The sequence below is a fragment of the Gallus gallus genome, chromosome 6 (assembly GCF_016699485.2).
Source record: "Gallus gallus isolate bGalGal1 chromosome 6, bGalGal1.mat.broiler.GRCg7b, whole genome shotgun sequence".
NCBI lineage: Eukaryota > Metazoa > Chordata > Aves > Galliformes > Phasianidae > Gallus > Gallus gallus.
Genome location: NC_052537.1, coordinates 19,731,309 through 19,758,150, shown reverse-complemented (window position 1 = coordinate 19,758,150; position 26,842 = coordinate 19,731,309).

The following is a 26,842-nucleotide window of genomic DNA, read 5'->3' as shown; positions in this document are numbered from 1 at the left end:
ATGATTCTTTATATATAAATATATAGTTCACATATCTCTCTATTTCTATTTATACCTATATATCTATACATTCATACAGAATGTGCTGTAAAGATATGTCGAACAGATCCATTACAGCATGGCTCCAGCTGTCCTAGAATCAAACCAGGATGGCATCTCCTGATTTAAGGCAGAGCTGCTTTTGTGCAAGGGGCCACATGAGTAGGAAAGTAGGATGGTGTTTTGTTTTTTTTTTTTTCTTCCCCTTGGGAAGATGAGATTTTCTCAGGAGATCCATCTCACATGCTTATGACCTGCATCTTACTGTATTATGGCTGCTGTGTATTTACATTCCAGTGGCACCTGACATGGGAAAATAGACTTGTTCTTGTCATAAGGTCCTGGGGGGTGGATGCCTTCCTATTGGGATCTGTGCATGTACGATACTACACTCGCACCTCAGGGCTGCTACAGGCTGAGGTCTGTACCTGGCTTAGGCATATCTGAAAATAGTTCTGATGATCTCTTTATGGCACATTATGCATATGTACGTATGCAAATGTTTGAAAAAATTTTGGGGTAACTGCTCTACATAGGAACAGCTTTACCTTTAAGGCTACCTGTCAATTTTCTGCTTCTAAAACAAATCCAGAAGTTTTCATTATGCTTTGATGTGAAGGGCCAGCATTTGGTGCAGACAAGGACCAGTTTGAGAAACATGACTGAAGGAGGTGTCTGCATTAAGGATATTAGATGCTGCAGAGAAAGATTGGTGGTCCAGTGGATGATTTCCTATTGTGAGCGCAACTATCTTTGTATTTCCTGCCTTCTTCAACCAGGAAAGGGCCTCAGTGCTGAGTGTTCTTTGTGGCAGGCTTCAGGCAGAAGAGGATTAGAGGGCAAATAGAGGTGATGGTCCACCAGCCAGCTTGGGAACAGAGATACTGGGCTGCTTGGGAAAAGACAGGAAGGCAAAATCCTAATGCTCAGGAGCCCAGAAGTGCGTACAGTACTGATAGTGAAACAAAGGGCTGAGAGCAGCTGGACATGGTCTGTGCAGTTTCATGCTGGCACTGCATTGGTGTAAAAATTTCCGTCCCTTAGCTGGATTCATTAGGGACTTGGCTTTCAGCAAGCTGTGATCAACATGTGGTCCCTTCCACTGCCCTGCCAGGAAGGAGAGAGGATGGCATGCCCCATCCCCTTGGCCAGTGTTTGCCAGGAACTGTTCTGGGGAGAGAAGGGTGTTCAGTTGCTCTCCAAGCCTGGAGAAGCCAGCTGGCAGTGGAAGTGCATGCTGGAGATAGATGGGGAATCAGGTCTTGTTACTGCCTCATGTCAGGGCTCTCCTGGTGTTCAGAGGACTCTGGACTGCTCAGCCAAGTGCTGATCATGAGGGTGCAATTTGCAGCAGATTTGTGTGGGTGGATCTCCTTGGAGAAGAGTGATAGTAACCCAAGCACAGAGCCAAATGGATTTGCTTTCCCAAGGATGACGAGAAGATAAAACGAGTTATGACTAAAAAATATTTTGCAGCACAAAATCTGGAAGCTGTCATGAGTGTGGAATTGCAATTAAAATTCTGTCCTGCTTGCAGCCTCACCATTAAAGAGCGGGTCACCAGGATCCTTCTGTTGACGACAGCCAGGGCATGCCTATTGCTCTTAGCATGGTGGCTGTAGAAATGTCGTTAGGCAGGAGAATTTCTTTGCAGAGAATGATTTTGTTATTTCAACCTGGAAAATGTTACTCATTTTAAGAGTTAGGTCAATCAGGAGGCACAAACCCAGCCAAGCAATAGATCTGCCTTGAAAAATTCCTACCCACATCTGACCTTTCTAGCTTCATCTCTGGGAGATTGTTTCCCAGGGGTAAATAACAGAGGCTTTCATCCTTTGGGCAAGTACAACCCTCGCATGGTCTTCCTGAAAGTTTCAGTTGTCCAGAACCGAGAACATATTCCAGCATTGCAGGCAGGGGTTACAGTGCATAGAGCAGAGGGCAAATGCAAAAGCCTCTCAAGTATTGCCTGTGGTTTTAGTACAGCAAAACACAAAGGCATGTGCTTAGCCTAAAACTGTAATACAAGCAATAGTTACTTGTCCACTTAAAGTTAGGCATGTGGTGAAGTACTTTGCTGGATTGAGGCCAGCAAGTACAGCATGATGCTACCAGATGAGTAATCGGGAGGGGACTGAATGCACACACGGACTGATGGCATTCTCTGGTTTGCCAGCTGAGCTCCCAGGCTGGGCCTTTGGACTGGAGGCTGCCACATGCACCCCTATGAGACGCACAGCTGCTGGACTGGGTGATGCACATTTTGCAACTTCAGTGGGTGATGACAGCTGGGTGACATGCATATCTTGCTGACATGGTGCTCTGGCCTGCTGAAGAAGTGCACTGACTGTACCAGAGACTGCCACCTGAGTTCTATAGGCACAACGAAGATCAGGTGAATGAAAGGCAGTGTTTGTTAGTAAGAAAATGAGATGCATTTTGCCTATTTAAACATATCTGAGATTAGGCAAATGTGCATTCCATTAATAGATTTTCTTTAAGGAAAATACCTAAATGTTAGCCGAGAGAAAGTAGCTGAAGGAAGTAACTGCTAGTGTTACACTGTGCCACGGGTATTCTCTGTGACCCAGTGCCAGGAGCTAGCTTTCATTCATTGGAAATCATACACGGTTTGACTGAAGTCTGTGAATGAGGGGATCTGGCTTTTCAGTCCTACAAAAATGCAGCACGGGACATCAAAAACACTTTTATTCTAAAATGAAGCAAACAAACAAAAGACTCATTCTGGATTGCTTATGAAATACGTGCAGAAAGATTCACATCGCTTCACTTTGCTTTTGGTTTTTGATGCTTAGAGTTTTTTTTATCTGTTTTAAAATTAAGGGATTAAAAAGAAAAGGAAGAAAAAAAGAAAAAAGAATCTTCTCCTGAACTGTTATCATTTATACATGGTGCTTCCCTACTTCTGAGATGGAGTTTCTCCTCCAAACAAAATGCTAAAACCAGCTTCTAGATTTTTTTTTTTCCACAGTGAAGGAAATACCTTTCCTTAGCTAATGATTCTTTCATTGAAGAATATGAAACGTACACTGAAAGCCTGTCTGATGAAAGATGGGCTTATTTTACAGCATGCTGGAAAGCAGTCATCTTTGGCAAGGGCGGTGTGAAGGTTTTCAAGGGCTCAGGAATTCACAACGATTAGGCACTTACACTAAGATGCTTCCCAAAAGGGATTCGAAGCATGGAGCTCTCAGCTATATTTGGTCATAAATATTATTCAGATTTTAATACCATGTGTGGCAAGCCATCTTAGACTTCAGTGAAACTCAGAAATACTGTCTTGTGGGTCTAAAAGAGATCTTTACTGCCAAATATTATGTCTTAAAAATGTATTTGAGAGTAGCTCTGTTTTGGATTTAGCAGTGTGTATTGGGAGGTAGCTTACCCAACAGCATGAAGATGTTTTTCATCAGGAGATTTGAGATTGGTTCATTATTATTATTTTTTTGATTGCTTGTGTGCATTTCTTTGGATTGAAAAGTAACACATGAAGCAAAAGTGAAAAATTGGGGGAAAAACTTTCAGCTAAATTTGTTTTGATGAATTATACCCAAAAGCAGTCTTGTGTGTGTGTGTGTGTATGTATACACATGGATATATATATATGTACATATATATTGCTTTCAGATACAAAGTGGTCTTTGTTAGGAAATGTTCTTACTTAACCCTGATGTTAGGTAGAGGCTTCTTATCTACCGAGCACCCAGAAATTGAATAATCCTATTAGAAGCACTTCAGATACAGGTAACTTCATGAAAAGCACCAAGCTATTCTGGGGCAGGACTCCTGTCTCACTGCTTAATTATATTTTCTTTCTCTACAAAAATGCAGCTATCTGAAAGGGTAATGAGGTGCTTGCTGTGAAGAAGGGGAGCTCACTGGTTCATTAGCAAAGCAAATGATTTGCCTTTGGCACTGGTTAACCTTCAGGGCCAAATGCCACTCTCAAGTACAGCAACAGGAAAATAGTGAGAGGCAGTCTGGGTTTACAGAGGCAAAACTTGGTCCTTATCCTTCAGTGGGAAAGTAAATACAATATTGCTGCTTTCCATCCATCATGTCAGGTACTAGATGGCTTGACTAGATTACAGAGGCCACACTAACAGTTATGTGTATAAGGTCGAATTGAGAAATGCTCATTAAAATGGGATTCTTGGAATTTAGCAGGAAAACAAAATATTTCTTCTCCAAACTCATTATACCTACAGAAAAAAAAAAAAAAATGGGTGATAACATTGAGAAAGCTTTAAGGACCCTCCTCTCTGCATTTAGAGTTGAAAGCATTAAAATACAGTGGAGTGTCTGATTTCCATGGATTTGTGGCAACTTTTGGAGTATCTCTGGCTTAATTCTGGGAAAACTTGTAAACCTTAAACCTTTCAAAACTACGCATTTATCATCTTCTCCTACAGATTGTATACCGATACTGATCTGTCTACACGTCAGTTTGTGCAGCAGGTTATTTCACCAGTTGGGTTCTGTCTAAAGGCCAGGCCAACTAAAAGGGAGTGCTGGGGATGATGAGTCCATGAAGGACTGTCTGTACCAAACCAGGAACAGAACTGTGGTCCTTTCTGCCTTCTGCAATATTAGGCTCAGATTTCTGTGGAAGATCTCTGTACGGGAAAGCAGCATAGAAACATCTTACTATCAGCACTAGCAAGAAAAAGTCGGTCATCAGCAGAGAGTGGAGAGGAACTAAAAAAGTGAAGCTATGTAGTGGTGTGAGGAGTACAGAGTGACTTTTCTTCATCGACTTTGAAGATCAGAAGTGACTTGTAGGTTATCTGGGCACCATAACACAGACTCACAGTCTGTGGTGGGCCCTGAAAAGCTCACCCTGTTCTTTGAAGTTTTCTGCCAATCTGTGTTTCTTGAATTAGGCTTCCCTTCTGTGCACTGTTGCTACCCCATGTATCGTATCTCCCTGTTGTTCCCACATGTTTTCCCTGCCTTCCCTGTTGTCACAGCAGGTGGGTGGAGATTTGTCATCCAGTGTGACTTTCAAAGGTATACAGGGAAGGATTCCAATATTATTAAGCTTTCTCACGTTAAACAGTTAAATTTATTGTTAATATGTTACAGTTTTCTCTTGGACTGAGAGTCCTTTTGCATGTTGTGTTTGAATCCCTTTACTGCCAGTGCAGTAAAACTTTGACTACATCTAAAAGCATTCCTAATAAATAATCTAGATCTTCACTTATTTCTCATTAGAAAGGCCTCTGTTTGTAAAACTCTTTTCTTATTTAATATATTTCTTTCTTGCACTCAGCATTTCCATCATTTGTAACTAGATCTGGTGCAAAACCTTGTGGAATAGATTTTGATCCCACTGTATAAACTGAGAGTAATTTAAGTGTCATTAGAAAGGCTACTCCAGATTTGAACAAACGGAGCTGTGAGAAAGGTCTATTGAAAAATAGATCTGAAGTTGCAAAATGATGCATCGCATGCACTACAAAGCTGTAAACAGCAAATTCAGGTACAGTATGCAATGCAACTAAAGACAGTGTTTCCCAAGGCCATGCCAGTTACTTCATCAGGCACATGACCGAAGGGCTAGCAGCAGCCCAAATGCATTTGAGGAGTCACAGTGCTTTTCCAGCCCTTTCCTAGAGGCTTCCTGCTGCTTGTGCAGGAGGGCGGCAGGAGCAATGGGATCCTGCAGCACCCACAGGGGCAGGTGGAGCCTTGGGGAAGCTCTCAAAGCAAGGAGGAAGACAGGCAGGGGACACTGGCTTTCCCCATGAGCAGTCTCACTGAGCTCTGCACCAGCAGAATGGCTGATTCACAGCCACCTCCTGCTGTAGGCAGGTTGCCCCCCACCAGATGGGGTGTCCAGAGCCCCATCCAACCTGGTCTTGAACACCTCCAGCAGTTGGGCACCCACAGCTCTCTGGGCAGCAGTACCAGGGGTCTCAGTGACACCTTCCCCCTGACATCTTAACTAAACCTTCCCTCTTTCTGTTTAAAACCATTCCCCTTTGTCCTATCACTATCTAGAGCAAAAAATGAATTTTCCCCAAATCTAACTACTCTGAAAGCTTTCATCTTGCATGCCATCTTAGGGTTAATTTTAAGGTGAACCTTTTTCACAAGTTTGTTTGCTTCCATGTGAAAACACGGCAAAGGGAAGAAAATTGCTTTATTCTGTTAAGTATTCTTATCAGAGGTTGGTTGGGGTTGGAAGGGACGTTAAAGATCATCTAGTTCCTTTTAAATTCACATTTTTAAGATTCTCCTTTGCAATGCAAGGACTATAAAATTCACCTCTGTGTGTGTGGGGGAGGGGGGTGGGGGGGAGGGGAGAATAGTTGCTTGCTGAATTCCTTGTGGAATTGTGATTTTGGGATGTTGGACTCTACATAACTCCATAACTCAACATACAAACTAACTGCAGAATCGGTGACAAACCCTCTGCAGCTGGCCTGATGTGGTGGTTTGCCTGCAGCCAGGTGTCCCTGCAGAAGCTGCCATGCAGCCAGGCAGGCACATGCTGACCTCATCCTTGGGAGCCTTGTAGCGTTCTTCCCTTTCAGAGCATATGTGGCAGGGGACAGGCATGCTTTAAATATTACTGGCTGTGCAGGAGATCCGTGTATTTTCTATTGAAGCATCATGCATCTATGTATCTCTCTTTTCTGCTTACTTCACTGAATAGAAATATTTATGATTCCTTGAGGTTATTGCTGGCTTTCTCTCTTACCATCTATCTATGGGGGGTAAATAAATCCTGGGTTTTGTCCCAAAGGAGAGGATATCTGCTCGTTATTTTATAGTGAATGCAAATCTTCTTCCTTTTTAAAGTCTCTCAACCACACAGTCTCCAGCTTTGGCTAGCTCAGGGTCAAGAGCCCAGTGTACATTTGGCTAATGTGAATCTCTGTGGCTGTCCTGTGCAAGCCATTTCCTTAAGCATATTCATGAACAGTGATACTTGTGATGAGTCAGTGATTGCATTAACAATCAGTGTGTTTTCAAGCTCCTAAGGGAGCTAAAAAGACTCAAAAAAAAAAAAAAAAAAATCAGGAGAAAAGCAGATCCAAGTAAGCATCACTTGGACTGTTTTCCTGGCCAGCAAACTGCTGGGTCTGTGCTCTTTCCTTTCGCTTGTCTGGACCATGACAGCTTCTAAGACTGATGCTAAGGCTGAACTGAGATCCCATAGACAACTGGCTCAGAGAGTGACCATGAATACAGCTACAGGTGTTGGCGCAGGGCAGAGCTCCAGCAGCACTTCTGTTATTGCCAGATAACACATACAAGGCTTTCCTGGCAGCTAAGCAGACAACAAATTATATCAGAAAGTAAGATAGACATAATTACTTTTTCTGTTTCACAGACAGAACTGTATGCTGGCACACAGAGCTGGTGGTGACCAGAAGCCTTTGCTGTGGTCCAGCTGTCTGCAGTGCACACAGCTGTCTGCAGGGAGCACAGCTGTCCACATGGCACACAGCTGTCCCTATGGCATGCAGCTGTCTCCATGGTGCACAGACATCTGCAAGCTGCTCACAGGGCACACAGCTCTCTGCGTGGCACACAGCTGTCTCAGGGTGCACATAGGGATGGGGATGAACATCTGGCTCAGAGCTGTCTCAGGGTGTGCATCTGTCTGCAGCTACAGAATTCCTGCAGCCCCATTCCTCCCTAAGCAGATTCGCCTTAACACAATTCAACGGGACCTATTCAAATTCATGATTTTCCTTAGAAGGGGTTGAAATTCCGGGATTTGCAGCATCTGAGCCACCAGGGGCACAGCTCTTCCAGCCCTTGAGCCAGCTGAAGTGTGGGTGGTGTGTGTGCTGGGGGCTGCCAGGCGTTGCAGATAGTGTCACATCAGCTGCTGACTTGTCTGTGGATGCAGATTACCTAAGCCTTGGTAGAAGCCAGGATTACCTTTGCATGTCTTTTTGCAGGTCAAAAACTTGGAAGGACAGACCCTGAGAATGGGAATTGGATGTGACAAAGTAATGTGACATGTGTCAGCAAGGCTTTAGATAAAGCCGGTCCTGCCCTGAGCTAGAGAAAAGATTAGAGGAGCTCTCAAAGTCCCTTTCAGCACTGTGAGAAAAAGTGAAATCCTGACAGCAAGTACAGAATGTAACTGTTACACATGGCTATGGACGAAATATTTAATAATACTGAATAATTAATGGTACCACTGCCAGCTGGCTCAGACACTCACAGGAGATGGGAGAGATGCCAAAGCCATTCCCACCCTACCTTCTTTCCCACCTTCCCTACACGTGGGGCAGAAATACTCAGTGAAGCAGAGACTGCTTGACTGTCAGGAGTGTGACAGGTATATGAGATCTGGTATGAGTTTTCTCAAGACCAAAGCATCACAGGAGGGATAGTCATCTGGTGAAGAGAGCAGCTGCCTCCTGCATTCGGGGGAGCAGTAATCCTGTAGCATAGCAGACTTTCTGCAACCTTGTTAACATCAGGCCTTTGCACTCTGCCTAATGGACTGTTCTTTATGGACTGACAGTGGGATTACCTGCTCCATAGGTGGCAACACCCACCCAGGTGTGCAGGGACTAAGGTCAGGAAGACTTGGCAGGGCAAGAGAGGATGGAATGCTGCTGGGAATACATCAGACTGCGACGAGGAGAAGGTGGTGTTCTGTTAATGAAAGAGCTGAGTAAACAGACATCCTGCTGGGTCAGGGAAATGTGGCTTATCCAGAATATCCCAGGCTTAGGTTTAATGATTTTCATCCATTGCCTGCCTCATTTACATATTACAGCAATTGACTCAGATCCAGGTGAAATTCAAAACCATAGGCTGGTATTATTCCATTCCTCAGGGTTTCCTTGGCAATCACATGACATTTAATAAAATAGCTAGAAGTGAAATAATCCCACCATAATCCCGGAATAGTCCCAGCAGCTCCATAACATTGGAATGCGGATCCATTCCAGGGGATATTTCCTTTGCAGTAGGCAGGCACTGGTATCTAGCAGGTGGGGGAGAAGTGATGAAAAGGACTTGGCATTTGATGTGAAGGCTTAGAGTGTGCTCAGCTCTGCTGTGGTCAGGCTCATTCTTGATTGAGGACAAGTGGGTGAAAGTAGTCAAGAAAAGAACTGTTTGCCAGAGTGGTGGTTTCCAGCTCTCCTTACAGGTGCTTCAAAGTAAGCACCCAGGTCTGTCCTTCCTGCTACTGGCACAGGGTTGGACTGGAAAGTGAGCACTTGTCTCACAGAAACTTAGAGTTTTCCAGCACCACCTCCTGAGTGACTTTCAGCTGCTGTGTAGTATTGTTTATGGGTTAGAGGAACAAAATGCCCCTCAAAATGGCCAAGTTGACCAAAGTCTTCCAGAATCTGTAGCTATACATGACTTTCTCCCTTACCTGAGGCTGCTGGTGGAGTGCAGAGAGCACTGAGAGGTGCCTTGCACTCAGAAGGATCTTTTCCTTTAGTCCCCATCCTGGGCAAATCCACAGCCACCAGGTAGAGCCATCCCACAGTGACCTGTCATCGTTTCTGCCAGAGGCTATTAGGAGTATTCAGAGCTGTGCTAGTACACAAAAACATTAATGAGAGACATCTGAAAGCACTGAATCTCCGTCCTATGGGAAATGTGGATATTTTAGCTGCTTCTTTAATCTTGAAACAAAAATGAAGGGAAGAAAGGAAATAAGAGGAAGGAAAAGTCATAAGAATTAACGTTTTTGTCGGATGGGAAGTCCCCAGAGATGCGATTTGAAACCTCAAATATGTTAATTTTCTATGGATAAGGAAGTGCTGATGGCTTTGATGTGACAAAGCCTCTAGCAGTTGTAGCATTTGGTGTTTCAAAGGGGTGATGCAAAAATGGGATAGGAGCACAATAGTGGTGGGGTCAAATGACTCATCCGCTCCACTTTCCTGCTATTGGAGGCATATGCACTGTAAACCCAGTAGTTGCTTGTACACATTAAGATCAATCTAAAAGTAGATTTATTTTCCAATTTTCCTTTGGAATGCCTGATCTTGAAAATCATTCCTTTTGGTTTGTAGTAAAAATATATTTGTGCACATTAGCTCTTGTACCAGCATTGCTCTTTGACTCTTCCTCTTATGCAATTTCTGCTCACTAGCATTCTTTTGGAAGGAGTAATCACACTGCCTCTTCACCTCTGGTTTGCTAACTTACACAGGCCAAGCAGGGTGCTTTAGTTCTTTCTCACAGTAAACTCTCCAATTTCCGAAGCATCCCTGTAGTTCTTGTTTGTACTAGATTATGGATGACCAGACATGCAGACAAAGTCTCATTAGATCCCTGATTTCTGGAATTACTATTTATCACTTCATGTCTAAGTACCTCTCCAAATTTCTCTCTCCTCAGAGTTCTGCTTTCCTCAGTCAGTGCTGTAGTGGTGACTCCAAGACATCTTGTGTCTGAGAGCTGCAGAGCTATGTTGGTTCCCAGCAATGGGCTGTCCAGTCAAGGTGCAGTTTCTGAGCCTGACTGTTTTGCATAGAAATCTCTGTGAGGCATTTTTGTCCCATTTTCCTTGTTCTAGCCTCTGAGATCAACTGATCCTTCCTGTATATGTTACAGTTACATGAAAACTGGCACTTTCCCATGTATGTATTCAATTAAACCTATGTTTCATAAGAAGTTTTTAATAGGCTATGCTTCCTGTTGTTTTGTGTATTCAAATTAGTTTTCATAATTATTTACTTCTTTTTTTCTTAGCTCGTTTTTGTCAGCATCCTGCCACTGTTCTGGATTGGCCTTTTGGGGCTGGCAACTGGTCTCGGAAAAACTGTGTAAATCTGATGTAATACAACAATAACACAGAATGTGTCTTCAGATTAGCATCAGAATAACAGCATTGCTGAAGTGATTCTGGGTTAACTGGGACTGAAGCCTCCCTAGTGATTCCACTGAGATAACTTCTTTGAGCAAAAGCAGCAGGACCTTATCCAAACTGTCAATTGCATTGCATGATAACAACAACATACATTGAAGGAGATGTTCTTTCTTTGGCTTGAAGCCCATGAGAGGTAGCCAGTGGGGTATGGTGAGACTGAAGAACTGGGCTCCTTCTTCTGTCCTACTCCCTCTGATCGTCCATGGGCAAGCCATCAGATTTCATGAGGTATTTAAAGGCCTCTGAGGATAGGGGCCAGGAGTTCAGCTTTTCAGCAGAGCTGGAAAAGTAGACTCTCATCTGATAGCCCCAGGAATGATAGGAGCTCTGACAGGAGCTCTCTCAGTGGGCACAGAAAGCAGTTGCAGGTTACGGAGAAGGGTGGATAAAAGGATCGTGTTCGTTCCTCACCAGGTTTCCTACAGGTTTTGTGAGATCTGCTAATGCTGCAGGTCTCATGATAGAGAAGAAGCCAAGAGCTGCGTTCAGCCCTGAGCTGGATATAGTTGCTTCTAAAAATTCTCACTGAGTGTTTGGATGCCTCTTTAGGCTCTAAGTATTCCTGGCACTTCAGTCCCTTTTAATTTAATCAGCATTTGCAACTGTAAAAGAGAAATAATTTCACTTCTCTGCCAGGGTGGTTGCTAGGATTAATGCATTTGTGAGTGCAAAGGGCTGAGATATTGCAACAGGGAAAGTAATAAAGGTCCCTGAGACGTGCATCTCTGTGCAGTCAGCATGGGAGTTTGCCAGCATTGTGGCGGGGCTGATTGTTTGAATTAAGCCTCAACATATTTGCAGGAAGAAAGCTGTAAACAAAGTACAAATGTGACCATTGTTATTTGCAAATCAACTTTCAAGACTCTCGCCAGATTGTAAATCTTGACTGCGTGTACCTCTGCCGTTTCTCAGGTCTGAACCAAAAATATTTACCAAGGAAATAATTCTGTAGCAATGATCTCAGAGCAGTGCAACTCATTAGCTGGTAATGTGCCTGCAGGCGGTACTGAAGAGTCGATCCATCTGGAATTAAATAGCAAGGGATAGCTGGAAGCTCTATTCAATACTGATGGTGGGAAAAGCCTTAAAACTCCTTGATTGCTACACATGAAAGCTGTGAACCATCAATAACCAAAAAAAATATGATGTGCCAGCTGTAGTAAAAGTAACAGTAGGGCAATGCTGTTATCTGAGGTCATTCCACCTTCGTCTTGTCAAAAAGGGATAGGAGAGGGGCATGATGCAAGCCAGATCTCCAGCCTATCCCTCCCTTGTCAGTAGGACCTAATTGGCATTAAATACTGAATGTGTCTGGCTTTAATATATCTCCTCTGCTCAATTACTTCATCCACTCTGGAAGTGGAAAGCTGCCCGTTTCACATTTATAGAGGAGAGGATAACTTGCTCTAAAGTGCTTCAGACATCAGAGGCCCAAATGACCTAATTGATATCTTGTTCATAAATGCTCAAAACATTTTTAACTTGTGCCAAGCAGGGAAGACAAAATTATGCAGCATTAGGAGGGAAGGGGCTCTTTTCTGTACAATACATCCCTTTGAAACAGCTCAGAAGTGTATGCAAACACTGGAAACCTGTTTCCCCATCCCTGTCAGCAGTGTCATCAGGAAACATGTAAAGTGCTGTAGGGGAAGGAAGGTAAACTTTGTCCACAGCACACCCAACCATTGAGCCCATTTTAGGGCAAGTGGGGAGATGATGCTCCACTGCTCTTTTGCTCTATGACTTCTCCACTGGCAAGGGACGGCAGGAAAGGTGACAGAAGCCTTCATGGCCTCGTAGGACATTGTGTTTGAAATACATGCCAAGCTCGCAACAAGTTGTATTGAGAAACAGAGGCCAAATGTCAACTGCTGACTGCTGCTTCCCACTCCATTTGGGAGCATCTTTATTGCAAAAGGCTGCCCGAGCAGGATGCCTTTCCCCAGTGGGTCCAGTCTGGGTGGGGTGGGATAAGGCTGTCACACTGTGGGGCTGCCAATGTGCCTTGCCAAATTGGTTAATACTAATAGAGAGGGAATAAGGTTTGACCCCATTATTTGCCAGGTGTTACTGCTGCTCCTGAGATGGTGGGGCACTGACCTCAGCCAAAAGTCTGCACTCTGCATTAATAAATGACGCACTTGAGCAGCTCTGACAGATTGATAGGCTTGTAAAAAGCAAGATGGAAAAGGGACCTCAAAGCACCATCTAGTTCAGTGTTTCCCTGGTCTGCAAGCTATCAGGAAACTCTTTGTGAAAGCAATGCAAAAAATCTATTGTAAAACTGTACCCACCCACCCAATACACTCTTATGCATGCCAAAACCTAGGGAATGGGAAAACTAAACATAGCAAATGCGTGCTCTGAACTTACCTTCATTTTCAGTCAGTTGCAATTGAAAAACACTGTGGAAATGCTGCACAGGAGGAGCTGCAGGTTCCCCTCATCTGACTTATGTGACATTTCTTTAAATATATATATATATTCAGATTCACTACAGTCTAGTCTGTGTTTCCCAGAGGGATAAGTTTTAACTACTCAGAGTCTGATGTAGCACTAGCTGAGTTTTCTGGCTATGTCCCATTTCTCTGTTTGGAATTCTGCTGGTGTGGGACCAGAGGAACCTGATCATATCTCCAGTATGGGAGGGATTCTGCACCTTCCATCTCCAGGGCACTCCAGGCTTTTATTAATCCTCTCATTATTATAATTTTCATCTCGTTCTGCTGATTTTTACAATTAAGGGACTTGTGTGGCTGCCATGGCTGTTTCCATAGTGTTTAAACGTGGAATGTCTAGAATACGATGTGAACAAAGGGGACATCAATATGGACAACATCTTTTTCTTATGTTGCCTTCTTATTTTCTATAGCTAAATCTGCGCATTTTTCAGGTAACGTTATTTCAGTTAATGTTATTTCAGTTGTTGGATGCGTAAGTGAAGCCCTTAGCTACTTACTGCAATTTTGCATGGTTTTTCCCTTGTTCCTCTCAGACACTTTCACCTTTGTTGTTGAGGCTCTAGCAAGTTCATGCTCATTTACCAGACCAACCAATAACTTTGTCCAGTTGTGCATCTGTACCAGTTAAGTCCAGGAACTAGAAGGAAGAGACAGAGCAAGCTCCATCCTTTTGGATGAATGCAATACTAATACATTGTTCCCTAGAACAATTCTCCACCAAAGGATGAAAGAAAAACCAGGCAAAGTAAATGCTTCAGCTGCTGGCCGCATCTCACCTGAAAAGAAATTTCTCTCCTGAATTTGCAACAATTTTTAAATGAGATTAGGCAAGGCTTACTTGAATTAAAAAGGAGTGTAAAGCCATATAGTAGCTTTACCTGATCGTATCTGCCATAAGGACAGCGCTATTATTATGTGCTATTACTCTGAAAAGACTCTTCACAGCCCTCTGATATGCGGAGCCGTCAGCCACAGGGTGCCACATGGTGATGACAACCTGGGGGCAAGATCTCCTGTCAGTGCCAGTGAATTTCTTGAATGGCATCTAAGGTTAATTTAAAAGCATTGCAGTAGCCTGATTTCTGAATTCTCATTTGAGTAGGCAGTGTACACACTCTAATATAGGAACACAAATATTGTCAGTCTTCAAAGTTTTCTGAGTCAGGTTTTTTAAATAATAACGCATTAAACAGTGCTTTATTTCACTTGATTTTACAGCTTTATATAAATAACATAATGTATGCATCATAGAGTGGATAAACTGTATGTGCACAGTCAGCTGTCTTTGGAGAGATTTTAGGAGCGTGCAGAAACAGTGCCAATGATGCTGAGTTGGGAGTACACACAGCTGGATGAGTGTTAGCACTAATAAACCTCCCAGAACCTCTGCACGGTGTGGTAATGTAGCGATAACCTACTGGGATGCTGCAAACTGGCTCTGGACCAGAGCTGGTAAGGCTGGTGGGCCTCAGCTGGCCCTGTGCAGAGCCATCTGGCAGGCACAGTACCCTGAATCCCAAAGAAGCTGCAAGCATGCACATGTGGCCCTTCTGCTGTGCAAACATCCAAGTCTCTTTTCTCCTTCAGTAATTCATTCACTCAGCATGTTTCCAAGGGGGTAGCGAGGTTGTTTCTAAAACTGCTGGCTGGTAAAACACTCAAAAGATGGACACTGCAGTATAAAGCATCGCCGCTTTGACGTGGATTTGTGCTCTGTCACGTTGGGAATGATGGGACTGCAGCATTCCAAGATAAAAGTGTGGCCTGGAGTCAAAGGCAACATTTAGTTTAAGAAACAAATAATTGTGGCAGCCAACCCTATTTATACAGCCCCTTGTATGCTGAGAGGCTTCTCTAGCCCTGGGGTTTCTTGGTGATACTGAGAACCTGCTAATGTTTTAACAATCCCTGAAACACAGAGATTTCTAAAGAGGTTTAGAAATTTAGAGATTTCAAAAACTCCCTGCCAGCATTTGGGTTTCCCCATTTATAAAAAATGCTCTACACCATTTCAGTCATTCGGTTAGAGTCCACTCATTCATTTTGGATGTTGGACCTGACAGAAGGATCTGATACCTGCGCTCAGCGCACCCTCCCTGCCTTTCACCCAGGGTGCAGAAGCCAGCAGTTAGTCGTGGGGTCAGTTAAAGAGAGGATTTGAGTGATACAGCAAACAGCACAACTGGAGCTGCCGTAACCATTTGCTCACCCAGTAGTTTTGCCCTCATGCCTCGTGTTCTGGTGCCTAAATTAATTATGACAAGTCAGAGTTAATTTGATCCCAGAGACTCTGGAGGATACATCTTTTTGAGGCTTGGTTGTACTAACATAGGAACCTCTCTGGCGCTTCCACCATCTCTCAGACAAGATAATTTTAGCGGTCCAGAGACATGAAGCACTTCTGGAATTTGGTACTGTTGGAGACAGGCTATGTAAATCTAATGGAGTTTTAGTATTTCTTTTTAGAAAATTGTTATGTATGCATCAATAATAGCAGTTGCTATAAACTGTAACACATCACAGCCTTTTCTGGTCTAAAGATAAGGAAATGCTCCAATTGACCAGAGCTTCCCAACTATTATATACTTCTGTAAGTAAGAAAAGGCATTCCTAAGCTCTGGGACTTCCCACTTTTGTAGGCACCACTTCATTTACAATCCCTTTCAAATCCTGCCTGAGACTGGAGGGGATTTCTGAACCAGCCATTAAGTTGGAATTGGCGATGTCTTTGTTAGTATTTTAATGCTACATTCTGCTTTGGGACTCTGGATCTGCTATTTGAGGACAAAAGCCATAACAGAAAACAAGGCATTTCTGAGAAGCAATGCAATTTGTACGTGGCATCCTTATGTTACCCTTCTTATGTAGCATGGAGCTCTTTATAGACCCCTCTTTGATCCATGTTGAACTTTAGCCCTTTGGAGTTCAGAGGTTATGTCAAAAACTTTCTTCCTGGCTTTTAATGTCAGCAAGTGGAGATTTAAGCACTAATAGTGACAAACTCCCATTGTTTTCTGCACACCAGGATTTAGTTGGGATTAAATTCAAGTAGATGTAGAGCAGGTCTCTTCATCTTGTTGCTGGTAATGGTGTTTCTCCTGGGATCTTCAGGTTTTCAGGAAGAAACTTGGTGCCCAGCCCTACTCTTCATACATGTTCCTGACCACAGCTGTCTTGGTGGAACAAGTTAAGAATAATCCCTGCTTTACCCCATCTGCTTCCATTTTTTTTCTCTGTTGATGTTGGCTGATGGTGTTTAGAGACATGTAACAAACAGTTGGTGCCCAGCTTCCTGCTCTTTAGTTTCCCCATGGAGAGCTTTGCAGGAAGAGAAAGTGCAAACATTTTGCTCACAGTATTATTACTAAATTCAAATTGTAATATCAATCCAAACCCAGATGAGTAAATGATCCATTTCCAGTAAGCCTCAGCCTCTAATAAGGAAAAATATCTGAGAATGAAAGCAGATGCTGCCAGAAAGTATTTCTTCCTCTGGAGGGAAAGGAGAGAATGAAAGAGCTCAGCTGTCAGTGCAAAATGCTTTGCCTGGAGAGATTTTGGAAAGTTTCCCTAGCCAGAGTGTGCAAATCCTTAGGTATTTCTAATCTGCACTCTGTACTTTTAAGTGCTATTAATGCACCTAACATAATTCAGCCTTTTGTAAAAAATCACAATAACCTACTTCAGTCCATCAGCCTGGAAGTGACAGCTTGATCTACCATGAAATGCAGTGAGTGCAGAGCCTTGCACAGTAGGGTCTGCTGTTTGCCTCTGATCTGCTGCTCCATCACTGCCAGCGAGCAGCTCCCACCTGGGCAGCTCTGCACTCTCTTCAAAGGCCACCGTGGAGGACCTCTGTAGAGAAACTTGAAAGCAAGGCAGCATGCAACGGAAAAGGCCAGGGTCATGGTGGAGCACAAATCACTCCTCAAGAGCAGCCACGCAGCGTGCAAGAAACCTGGCACTTCCTGGAAGCACTGAGTCACGAGGTTTCCTGCGTTAACTAACTGGCTGCTGGATTTCCAGATGGGCGCTGCAGGTCAGCAATGGGATTTTGATGACTGCAGCAGGCAGGGCTGCAGGAGGGCACTTGCAGGGATGTATGAAACTCACATCAGGCTCACTGGCTACTATAAGAGGGAGGATCTCATGAATAAGTCATGAGCTGGAAAGGGAAGAATCAACCCGCCATTGCATCCAGATGTGGACCTCTTGGAGTATGCTCAGAGGAGGGCCACAAAAATGATCCAAGGGACGAAACACCTCCTCTGTGAGGACAGGCCAAGGGAGCTGGGGCTGTTTTGCCTGGAGAATTCTCCAGGGAGGCCTGAGAGCAGCCTTTTGATATCTAAAGGGAGGCTGTAAGAAGAAAATAGACAGATTCTTCAGCAGGGTCTGTTGTGATAGGACAAGGGAAAGTGGTTTCGAACTGAAAGAGCGGAGATTCAGATTGGACATAAGGAAGAAGTTTATTACAGTAAGGCTGGTCAACACTGGCACAAGTTGCCCAGAGAGATGGATGATGGATGTCTCGTCTGTGGAGACATCCAAGGTCAGTCTGGGCGGCACTCTGAGCTGTCTGTTCTCTACTGTGTCAGAGGGCCCACCAGTGCCTCTGCTGCTTCACACTTTGCTTCCCTCAGAGATCCCAGATAAACATCCCCTCTCCACCACAGGGAGTTCCTGCACTCATGTCTCTGCTCACAGTAGTTTCGCAGTGTGTTGAGCCCTGTTTAGGATGGCTGCACTCTGGGGACCTTATCTGGGACCTTATCTGGCTTAGGAATGTGCTGCAGTGTAGGAGCAGCTGTGTCTTCCTAGGAGTTGGCTCTTTAAAGAAAGAAAATGCTTCCAAATGCTCAATTTGTCTCCAAACTGGGGCAGCTTGTTCTCTGAGGAGAAGAGAGAGTGGTAAAGGGAGAGACTGGGCACTTCTCCAGGCAGCCAGGAGCATGGGCCTGGGTGCAGGCACACAGCAAGCCAGGTTGGATGTTAGGAAAAAATTCTTCTTTGAAAGAGTGATAATGCAGTGGCACAGGCTGCCCAGGGAGGTGGTGGAGTCACCATCCCTGGAGATGTACAAGAAACCTGTAGACGTGGCACTGAGGGACATGGCTGGGGGCACGGTGGTGATGAGTTCATGGTTAGACTAGATGATCTTAGTGGTCTTTTCCAAACGGAATGATTCTATATAATTCTATGATTCAAGTCCTTGCTGCTCCACATGCGCTGAAGCCTGACATACTCTAAGGTCCACATTTGCCGTGGCTGCAGTGGGAGAGAAAGGTGCTGCAACATGGTGTGACTGGAGGAAATCTGATAAGGGAAGTTGAGAATATTTGAAGAGTTTGTGTGAAGTATCTGCCCTGGGCAATGCTTTCTTTCTTCAGTTTGAAAATAAGGAAATGTGGCTACAGGTAAAAATAAGTTTGGTTTTCAGCTGAATATGGCGAAATGAATTGCTTTTTTTTTTTTTCCCCCTAAGATCTTTATTTATTTTGTATGATGAGGGTAATTTGTCAGAAAAGACAAGCATCCAAGTGTCTTTGCAGAAGGAGCTATTTGATACAGGCATTGAATCCCATCAAGGTTTGAACTGTGGGGTACCAGCAGATGCAGCAGGGTATGAGCCTTGCTGGTAGTGCCAAAGAGCAAGCAGTTCAGCTTCTTTGGTTCTGTTCTCCAAATTAATGCTACCTGAAGCCACAGACCATAGCTAACCCATGGCTACACTACCTCTGGGTTTGGACAGAAGTTCCTGACATTGCTATCCTGTTTTGCAGCTTGGCGTTGTGTGTTCTTCAGTTTCAGGCAACACCAGTGAGCCTGGGAAGAGAACCACTCAGTTTATCCAGTGTATCAATTTGCTGCTCTGAATGAAATCACTCAGTAGTGGGAAACACATAAAGAAGGCACATACGGTTTATGTAACAAACTCTTAAGACAAGGAGATTACCAGATGTATCTGTATTCAGACCAGACCTATGAAAGAGCAATTTTCTGAGCTGTTGCAATTTTTTTTTGCATTAATTCACCAAATTTTTCTCTATAAATGAAACATGTGTCCTTCTATTCAGTATCATTAATCAATGCATCACAGATGGTGGTGAAATTTTTTTCTCTCCACAATCTTGCTCTTTTCATCTCTAATTCTTTCATGCCTTCATCCTCACCATCTTCTTTTCCCCTATTAATGCGGTGGCCTAGATTGATGTACTCCTCAGAAGTTTCCTGTACTTAAGAGAGTGAGAAGGCTGCAGAACTTCCAGACCTTGCTGGGGATTCGAAGCAAAAGGCCCCCTTTTGTTCCGAACAAGAACTTGGCAGCCACACAAGCACTCCCATGTCAGTGTTTTCTTCTGGTTAGGGTGAGGGTCTCTTACACATTGCTTTGGAGGGAACGGTGGGGAGGCTGCCTGCTGGGTGGACACCAGGTGCATGGCCCTAGACCACCAGCAAGCTCTGAGCTGCAGGTTGGCCCAGAGTCAATCTGTAGCGTTCAGAAACTGGAGTGAAAGAGACGAGGAGGAAACAAGGCCAGAGAAACCTTCCTATAGTCCTGCACTCTTCTTGCACTGGGGGAGGGAGATGCTGCAGCATGGCTGGCTGTGAGCAAGGCAGCCAGCACACAGCATTTCCAGGTGATCACCCTTGTGTTGGGTTGCTTTGGCTCTTTTCCACCAGAAGAGCATTGCCTGATGTCTGCCAAGCTCTGAGTATGAGTTTGGCAATGAAATCAGGTATGCCAGTGCCTCAGGTAGCTCCTTGCAGTGTCTTTTTACCTGGTTTACAGCACATTCTCCACAAGGTGAGCAGAAAATCTCTTTGTGCTGTCATCTAGAAGTTCTCAAAAGAAATATTAGAGCAGGGAGGGTGTCTTTACCAGTGGCACCAGCCCATGTTGGGAAGAGCCATGTCTGTTGCTGGGAGGTACCTGCTGTGTCTGCTGTTGTCACTACCCCTCCACGTCTTGGTGCCCATCAGGTGTGGCCAGCTGGTCCAGGTAACCAGTCTGCCCATGTCATGGCTTTGGGAAGGAGCAGGGGCTTAGTAGCATGAGGATGATCAGTTGTGTGAGCTCTGGACTCAATAGTCAAGGCTTGGTCAGCTTCAAGTTGTCACTGTTTTGGCAGCTGCATGCTCTAGTGTGTCTGAACACCTGTGATCCAGCAAAAAAAAAAAGGGAAAAAAAAAAAAAAGAAAAGAAAAAGAAAGAAAGGATGAGGTTTTTTTGGATGTGTTGCTTACTGCAGAGTTGCCACCTCCCAAGTCTTGTAACATTGCTTAAAAATATATATATATATATATCAGCTGTCAGAATTAGAGCACCTTTGAGAACAGCAGTTCACATTTCCTAGCTTAGTTTCTAAGGGAAGCCAGGCATACAGGATCAGCATACCTATCCATCTGTCTTTTAATCCCTCTCCAGTGACCTCAAAACTTTTAGCAGACCAGAGAAAAGAGCCAAAGTCACAAAATTATTAAGTTCATATGAGCCTTGCAACACTGGGCAAGAAAGGTAAAGATTGGACCTTGTTAGACATCTCCCAAAGGAAAGACCATCAGGACTGAGTTGTCATCACGAAACCTCTCCTGAGGTTGGCAGAGCTGCAGCCCATTTTACTGATGTTGAACCATGAGATTAAGTGACCTGCTACCTCTGCCATACCCCAGGCTCACATACAAAGACATATCAGACACAGTAGCGAAGTCATGTGTGGGAAAATAAGGACAATTGCATTCCATTGACGTGCAAATAAGGCAGCAGAAAAACTAGTTGTATATATTTTTTTGTGACTTGTAAAAGATAAAGAATAAAAGCTCATTTTTCCTTTGATTCTGCAACATGTTGAACAAGGGGGAACTTGAACTTAGTTGCGATCCATACACTTAGTATAACCATATTAACAATAAATAAATGCATAGCAAATGATGGTACCTATTCTCAAGGGTTTACTACATTGTTATTTTTGGACTCAGTCCATGAATAGCAGTTTAGGAGCACTGCTTTTCCTCTTGCAGCTTTTTGTTGTTGTTGTTGTTTTAAAGGCACTATGAGATCACCTACAAGTCAGTGAAATTCTATTTATCTGATATTTCTTTTAATTGAAGAGAGAAAAAGATCATCTCCTCTGTTTCTTCTCTAATTGAATTTTACTTATGGATCCATTAGATAAAAATTTTGTGAGCTATTTCTTAGTTAAAAGAAAAAGAAACCTGAACACTTTCTTAACAACTGACTTCAGACCATTTAGGCAGCCCTTTTACTTCTACTAAAATAGCTGTGTTTCTACAAAAAAAATTTTATAAAGTGAATAAGAAGCCCATGCATATGGGTTGTCTTTGCATTTCACAGCAAGGAAGATGATTGGTCATTTCCATGCAGCATTTATTTCTCTCTGTGTTAGCAGGCTCTCAGGTTTCACAATTACAAAAAAACATGTTGGGAACTGAGGGACAGAAAGGGATCTACAGATTCCCCTTTTGCACAGCTCAGAAAAGGATGCTCTGTTGTACATCCTTCAGGGGTTGCTGCTTGGCCAGAAGGACTTGAGAGCAAGGGAGCAGCACCATCTCCAGCAGGGGCACTCAGCCCTTGATAGCTTGCAAAGGGGCATTTGGGAAATCCTAGAAGTATATGAGACCTGGCTTCACACTGAACAACTTGTGCCTGGCTAATTGGTCTCCTTAGTAAATGTTTTTTTTAGATAATGGTGAGAGAATTTTATGGGAACATTTGTTGCAGTGTCCTATGGGGAAGGATCAGTTTAACTGGGAGAGCTGGTGGTGATGAGAACAGTGGAAGGATGGCAGTGAATGATCATAAGTGAACAGTCAGACGTGGGCTCTCCATGACCCTGGAGAGCCAGGGATGTGCCACTGGTGTGTTAGCCTCTTTCTCTGCCCTTTCCCGTCCCACTGAATACACATAGTGTGGTATTCATCAGCTACTAAGGCAAGACTCAATGAACTAACCTCCAGATGTACATATATCTACAGATTCACTAAAATGCCTAATTACTATGCTAAGGTATGTGAGACTGCTGTAACTCATTCAGTTATACCTCACTTTTCTTATTTCAGGATGAAAATCCCCTCTGTGGATATGGATTGTTAGTTGTTTATATTAATATGCATCCCATGGCATCTGGGAGGCTGGGCCCTGAGGTAGGATAGAAAAAAACACATTGTCCTCACCAACTTCTGCCAGCATCACTGGACAAGTTAAAGCCTGTCTTCAGGGGCTACTTTCTTTAAAGGCTGAGTATCGATTTCCATACGTGCCTTTCAAATGCTAATGGTACTGATTAGCCAGCAAGGAAATACCAGAATCATAGAATGGTTTGAGTTGGAAGGTACTTTTAAAAGTCATTTACTCCAACTCCCTGGTAATGAACAGGGACATCTACAGCTAGATCATAGAATCATTCAGTTTGGAAAAGACCACTTTTGGTCATCTAGTCTAACCATGAACTCACCCCCACCATGCCCACTGACCATTTCCCTCAGTGCCACATCTAGAAGTTTCTTGAACATCTCCAGGGATGGTGATTTCACCACTTCCCTGGGGAACCTGTTCTAGGGCTTCACTGCCCTTACTGTCTGAATCAAGGTAAGGTCCAATAGTTTCCCTTCTTATCTGTCTCCATCCTTTTTGTTCTGCTTTTACAGTCCATTAAAGACATTCAGCACTATCCCACCAGCCCCCTTCCATTGCTTCTTTGGGACTCCAGAGCAATGGGAACAGGTTCTGTGGCTCTGGTCCCCACAGTGTGGCTCTGGTTCCCATGGTGTGTCCCCTCGAGGCTGGCAAAAGCAGAGCTAGCGCAGTGCCAGGATGCTGCTGGTGTCCCACTGTCCTGCCCTGCTGTCAGCCATGAGAGGGAAATGGGTTAGCAGGCGGCAGCTGAGCCAGAGTTATGTTTTGTCTCAGAGTGACTCAAAAAGTCTGCCTCAGCCTCCAATTAAGCATTTTATTGCATTTTTAAAATGTTTTGAAAACTTTTCAAAACAGTTGGGATTATAGGAGGAAAAAACAATGTAGGAAAAACAAACACTGTTTCAGGCTGCAAAGTGGAAGCAGCTCCTTCTGACTTGTTTGAATTTTTTATTTCCCTGCTTTTAGTTTCTTCTCAATCCCATTGTCAGAATTAGAGTAATGTCCAAGAATAGCTTCCCTCCCTTCATAGCCATTTCCATTCTTTTCATTCTGCTTTTACAGTCCATTAAAAGCATTTCATGCTATCCCATGATGGCTGCACCCGCGTTGTGCATGCTCTCATGCATTTTCTGAGAGCAGGGTTTGCAGTTCACCTAACAGCCCGCTCACCCCATGCCCTGGGCAGCCTGCACCGAGGGGTTATCCTGATACAAAGGACGCCAGAGCCGCAATCTGCCTGCAGTGTGGCTATTTCCAAACTCATGACCCCACATCCAGACACCAGCTGCGCTTCTGCAGCTGAGCTTCCACCAGGCTCCCAGCCCCTAGTTTGGCAACTGCTGCTGCAGTTCATCGAAAGTTTGTCAAAACCCATCCAATTCCACAAACCCCGCAGTTCCAACAAAGCAACATTTTTCTACAGAAACCTGTTCTCTTGGAAATTTCCCAACCCAGTTCTACTGAGAGCCATTATTTCTGAAGTGCTTTTGTAAACATTTATTGCAGGGTTTTTCTCAATGACAATAGCCACAGACTCGGGCTGAGCTTAATTTGGCAATTTGAAAATCTCACTCTTTCTTGTGCTTTGGCCAGTTGGAGGAAAGGAGAAAAACTGTTTGTGTCTTTCAACACTGCCGCTGTGGTTTGGCTGCAGGATGTGCTGCTAAGTGCCTCCTGGAGAGGTCCCTGCCTGACGCTGCCAGCCTGCAGCACTCAGGGCACTGCTCCTGGTACTGGCAAACACGTTTGTGTAGAGCCATTCTCTTACCAACCTTCACTATAAAGGACGGTTGAGCAGCGTGCTGGGAATTTCAAGGAGATGGGTAGAAACTCAGTTTGGGGTGCCTTCATGAGTTTACTTTGGTCTTTACTATGGAAAAGGCATCTGCCTTCCGTTGTGCCCAGATCCTGTTCCCTGCAGATCCACTCCATGCTGGAATGTGGGTTTTGCTCATTGCAGTTTTTAATGTCCAAACCTCTCCCTCAGGCTTGGATGTTCAATACTCCTGATCTTGAATCAGACCTAGCACACCTCTGGGGATGGTCTGCCCTTTATACATGATTTCTGCTGAAGATCAGCTCTCACCTGCACGTTGCCCATCCATCTGGCTGCACGCTACTGGATTCCACTACCAAGCTCTCCAGGAGCCATTTGATCCATCCCCTTGGGCTGCAGGAGGCTGTCCCCTACAAATGAAGGGCTGACAATGCAATTACTTTCCTCCTCTTCCAGATCTCATTCTGAGCAGACCACTATGGCAGAAAAAAAAAAGCATGCAGGATTTTTATAACCTTGCTGCTCTTTAGGAAGAATTGTTTAGTGAATATAGCACATAACCAAGAGGAAAAGCAGCCAGAAAACTCTCAGAGCCTTTTACAGATGAGCTTGTTACGGCTTGTCCTAGCACTGCTGCATAGAAGTCAGGGCAGATGGAAAAAGTCTCCTCTTTGCAGGCAGTCCCTGTGCAAGCTCTGAGTCTGTCACTGATCCATGCTGGTCTGAGCAGTGTCATTGCTCTGCAGTGAGACGAAGGGCTGTACAGCCTCATACTTAGAGCTCGCTTCAGGCCTCCTTAACAAGCCCAGTTACATTTAAAGTAGACACCCAAGTCAATCTGTGAAACATGTTCGCGTACTTAAGGCAGCAAATGGAGAAAGTAACAGTGATTTGCATCAGGTGCCTCTAATTTGTCCCTTTTTTTCTGTTCCTTACTGTGTCTGTAACAATGTTTGAATTACAGCCCAGAACACATCCTCCTCTAAAACTACTTCAGAGGTAGAAGAAACCACACAGAGCAGAACTGCATAACCCTCTTCCCTCCTTAAATCATTTCATATTTCACAGGTCCTACAGAATGCTTTGCAGTTCAGGGAAATGGCCGCTCTGGGACACCACACATCCCATTTTAAATAATAGCCCAACTGTTGCCTGGAGGAATATTAGTAACATTTGCCAATTTCAAAAGGTTTGTAAAAGAATTTCCCATTATAGGATTTCACAAAGCAGCTATTTCTGTATCATTTATGCCTTGTTACGTTTCAACATCCCTCTAAGTTTATATATAATTTATAAAATAGGAAAACACTTACTCTGCTAGAGGCTTTCCAATTTTCTCTCTAGAAAAGATTTTGCTCCAAGTGAGAGTACTATGGTGTTTCTGGTACCTGCATTTAGATCAAGCTCTTTGGACTTACAAAATGATTAGCATTCTCTGGAGTACTGTGACATCCTTGATGTGGTCCTTGCCCTGGGCTGGGCCTTTGCCTGCTCACTGTTTTGTCCTTTCCCTCCCTCCCTATTCTGCATGCTTTAGGATCCAGCAACTGTGCCACTGCTGCTCTGCCCCCAGCAGCCTGCTGTACTGCTGGAGGACTGTTCTGGTGTTGGGGGGCCTGGACAGACAGGGTGTGAAGTGTAAGGGCCCCAGATGTTTGTGCACTTGCACAGCTGGATCTGCAGCAGGTGTATACATTAGGGCTCAGCATGTAGCAGGAGAGGATGTAAGACAGTCAGAGAAGTCCAGGTGACAACTCTGATGCCCTCTGCACCTCCCTGCAAAGACTGCCACAGTGGGTTTGGTTAGAGTCACTAATATCAAGCACCTGTGCAAAACATACCTTTAACTGCATGCCCCAGCCTTCTCAGCATGAAGAGGCATTGGAATTCAGGCAGGGGTTTCAATCTGTGCTCTGTTTGCTTCCCAGCTGTATAAATGGAGGAGGAGAGGGATGCCTGTTTCCTTCTCTAGAAAAAAAAAGTAACCAAAACTTGATTTTTGGGGGATTCAAGAGACCAGTGTCTACTTTTACTGTCCCCCTAACTAAGCAGTAAGGGCTTAGTGGACGAGACACCGGGAATTCAGGATTTGTTGAAAAGTGGAAATCTTGGCACTTAGGGACTATAAAGCCAAGGGCTGAATCTTCTCTATGGTTCATGCAGCTGCTGAACTGAGAGTGGTTTTCTGGTCTTGGACCTAGACACCTCAGGTTACATTCTGACATCCAAGGGCTGAGTGGCAGCCCAGGGCAGGCTCACTGCTTGGGCTCACCATGCAGTTCCATGTCACGAAGTGGAGGGAAGCATGCTGCGCTGCTGCAGGGAGTGAGAAAGAAAAAATGCCTTGAAACCTTCATCCTGATTTCTGGAACTTGGATGAGTGACACGAGAGTTCTGTTTCTGGGCAAAGAGCAGGAGGGGTCTAGCACATCCGTTCTGCCTTTACAAGGGACACCATCCTTGTATGACAGCCAGCCAAGTGCAACATGCCTGTGCTTCCACTCTTACAGTTC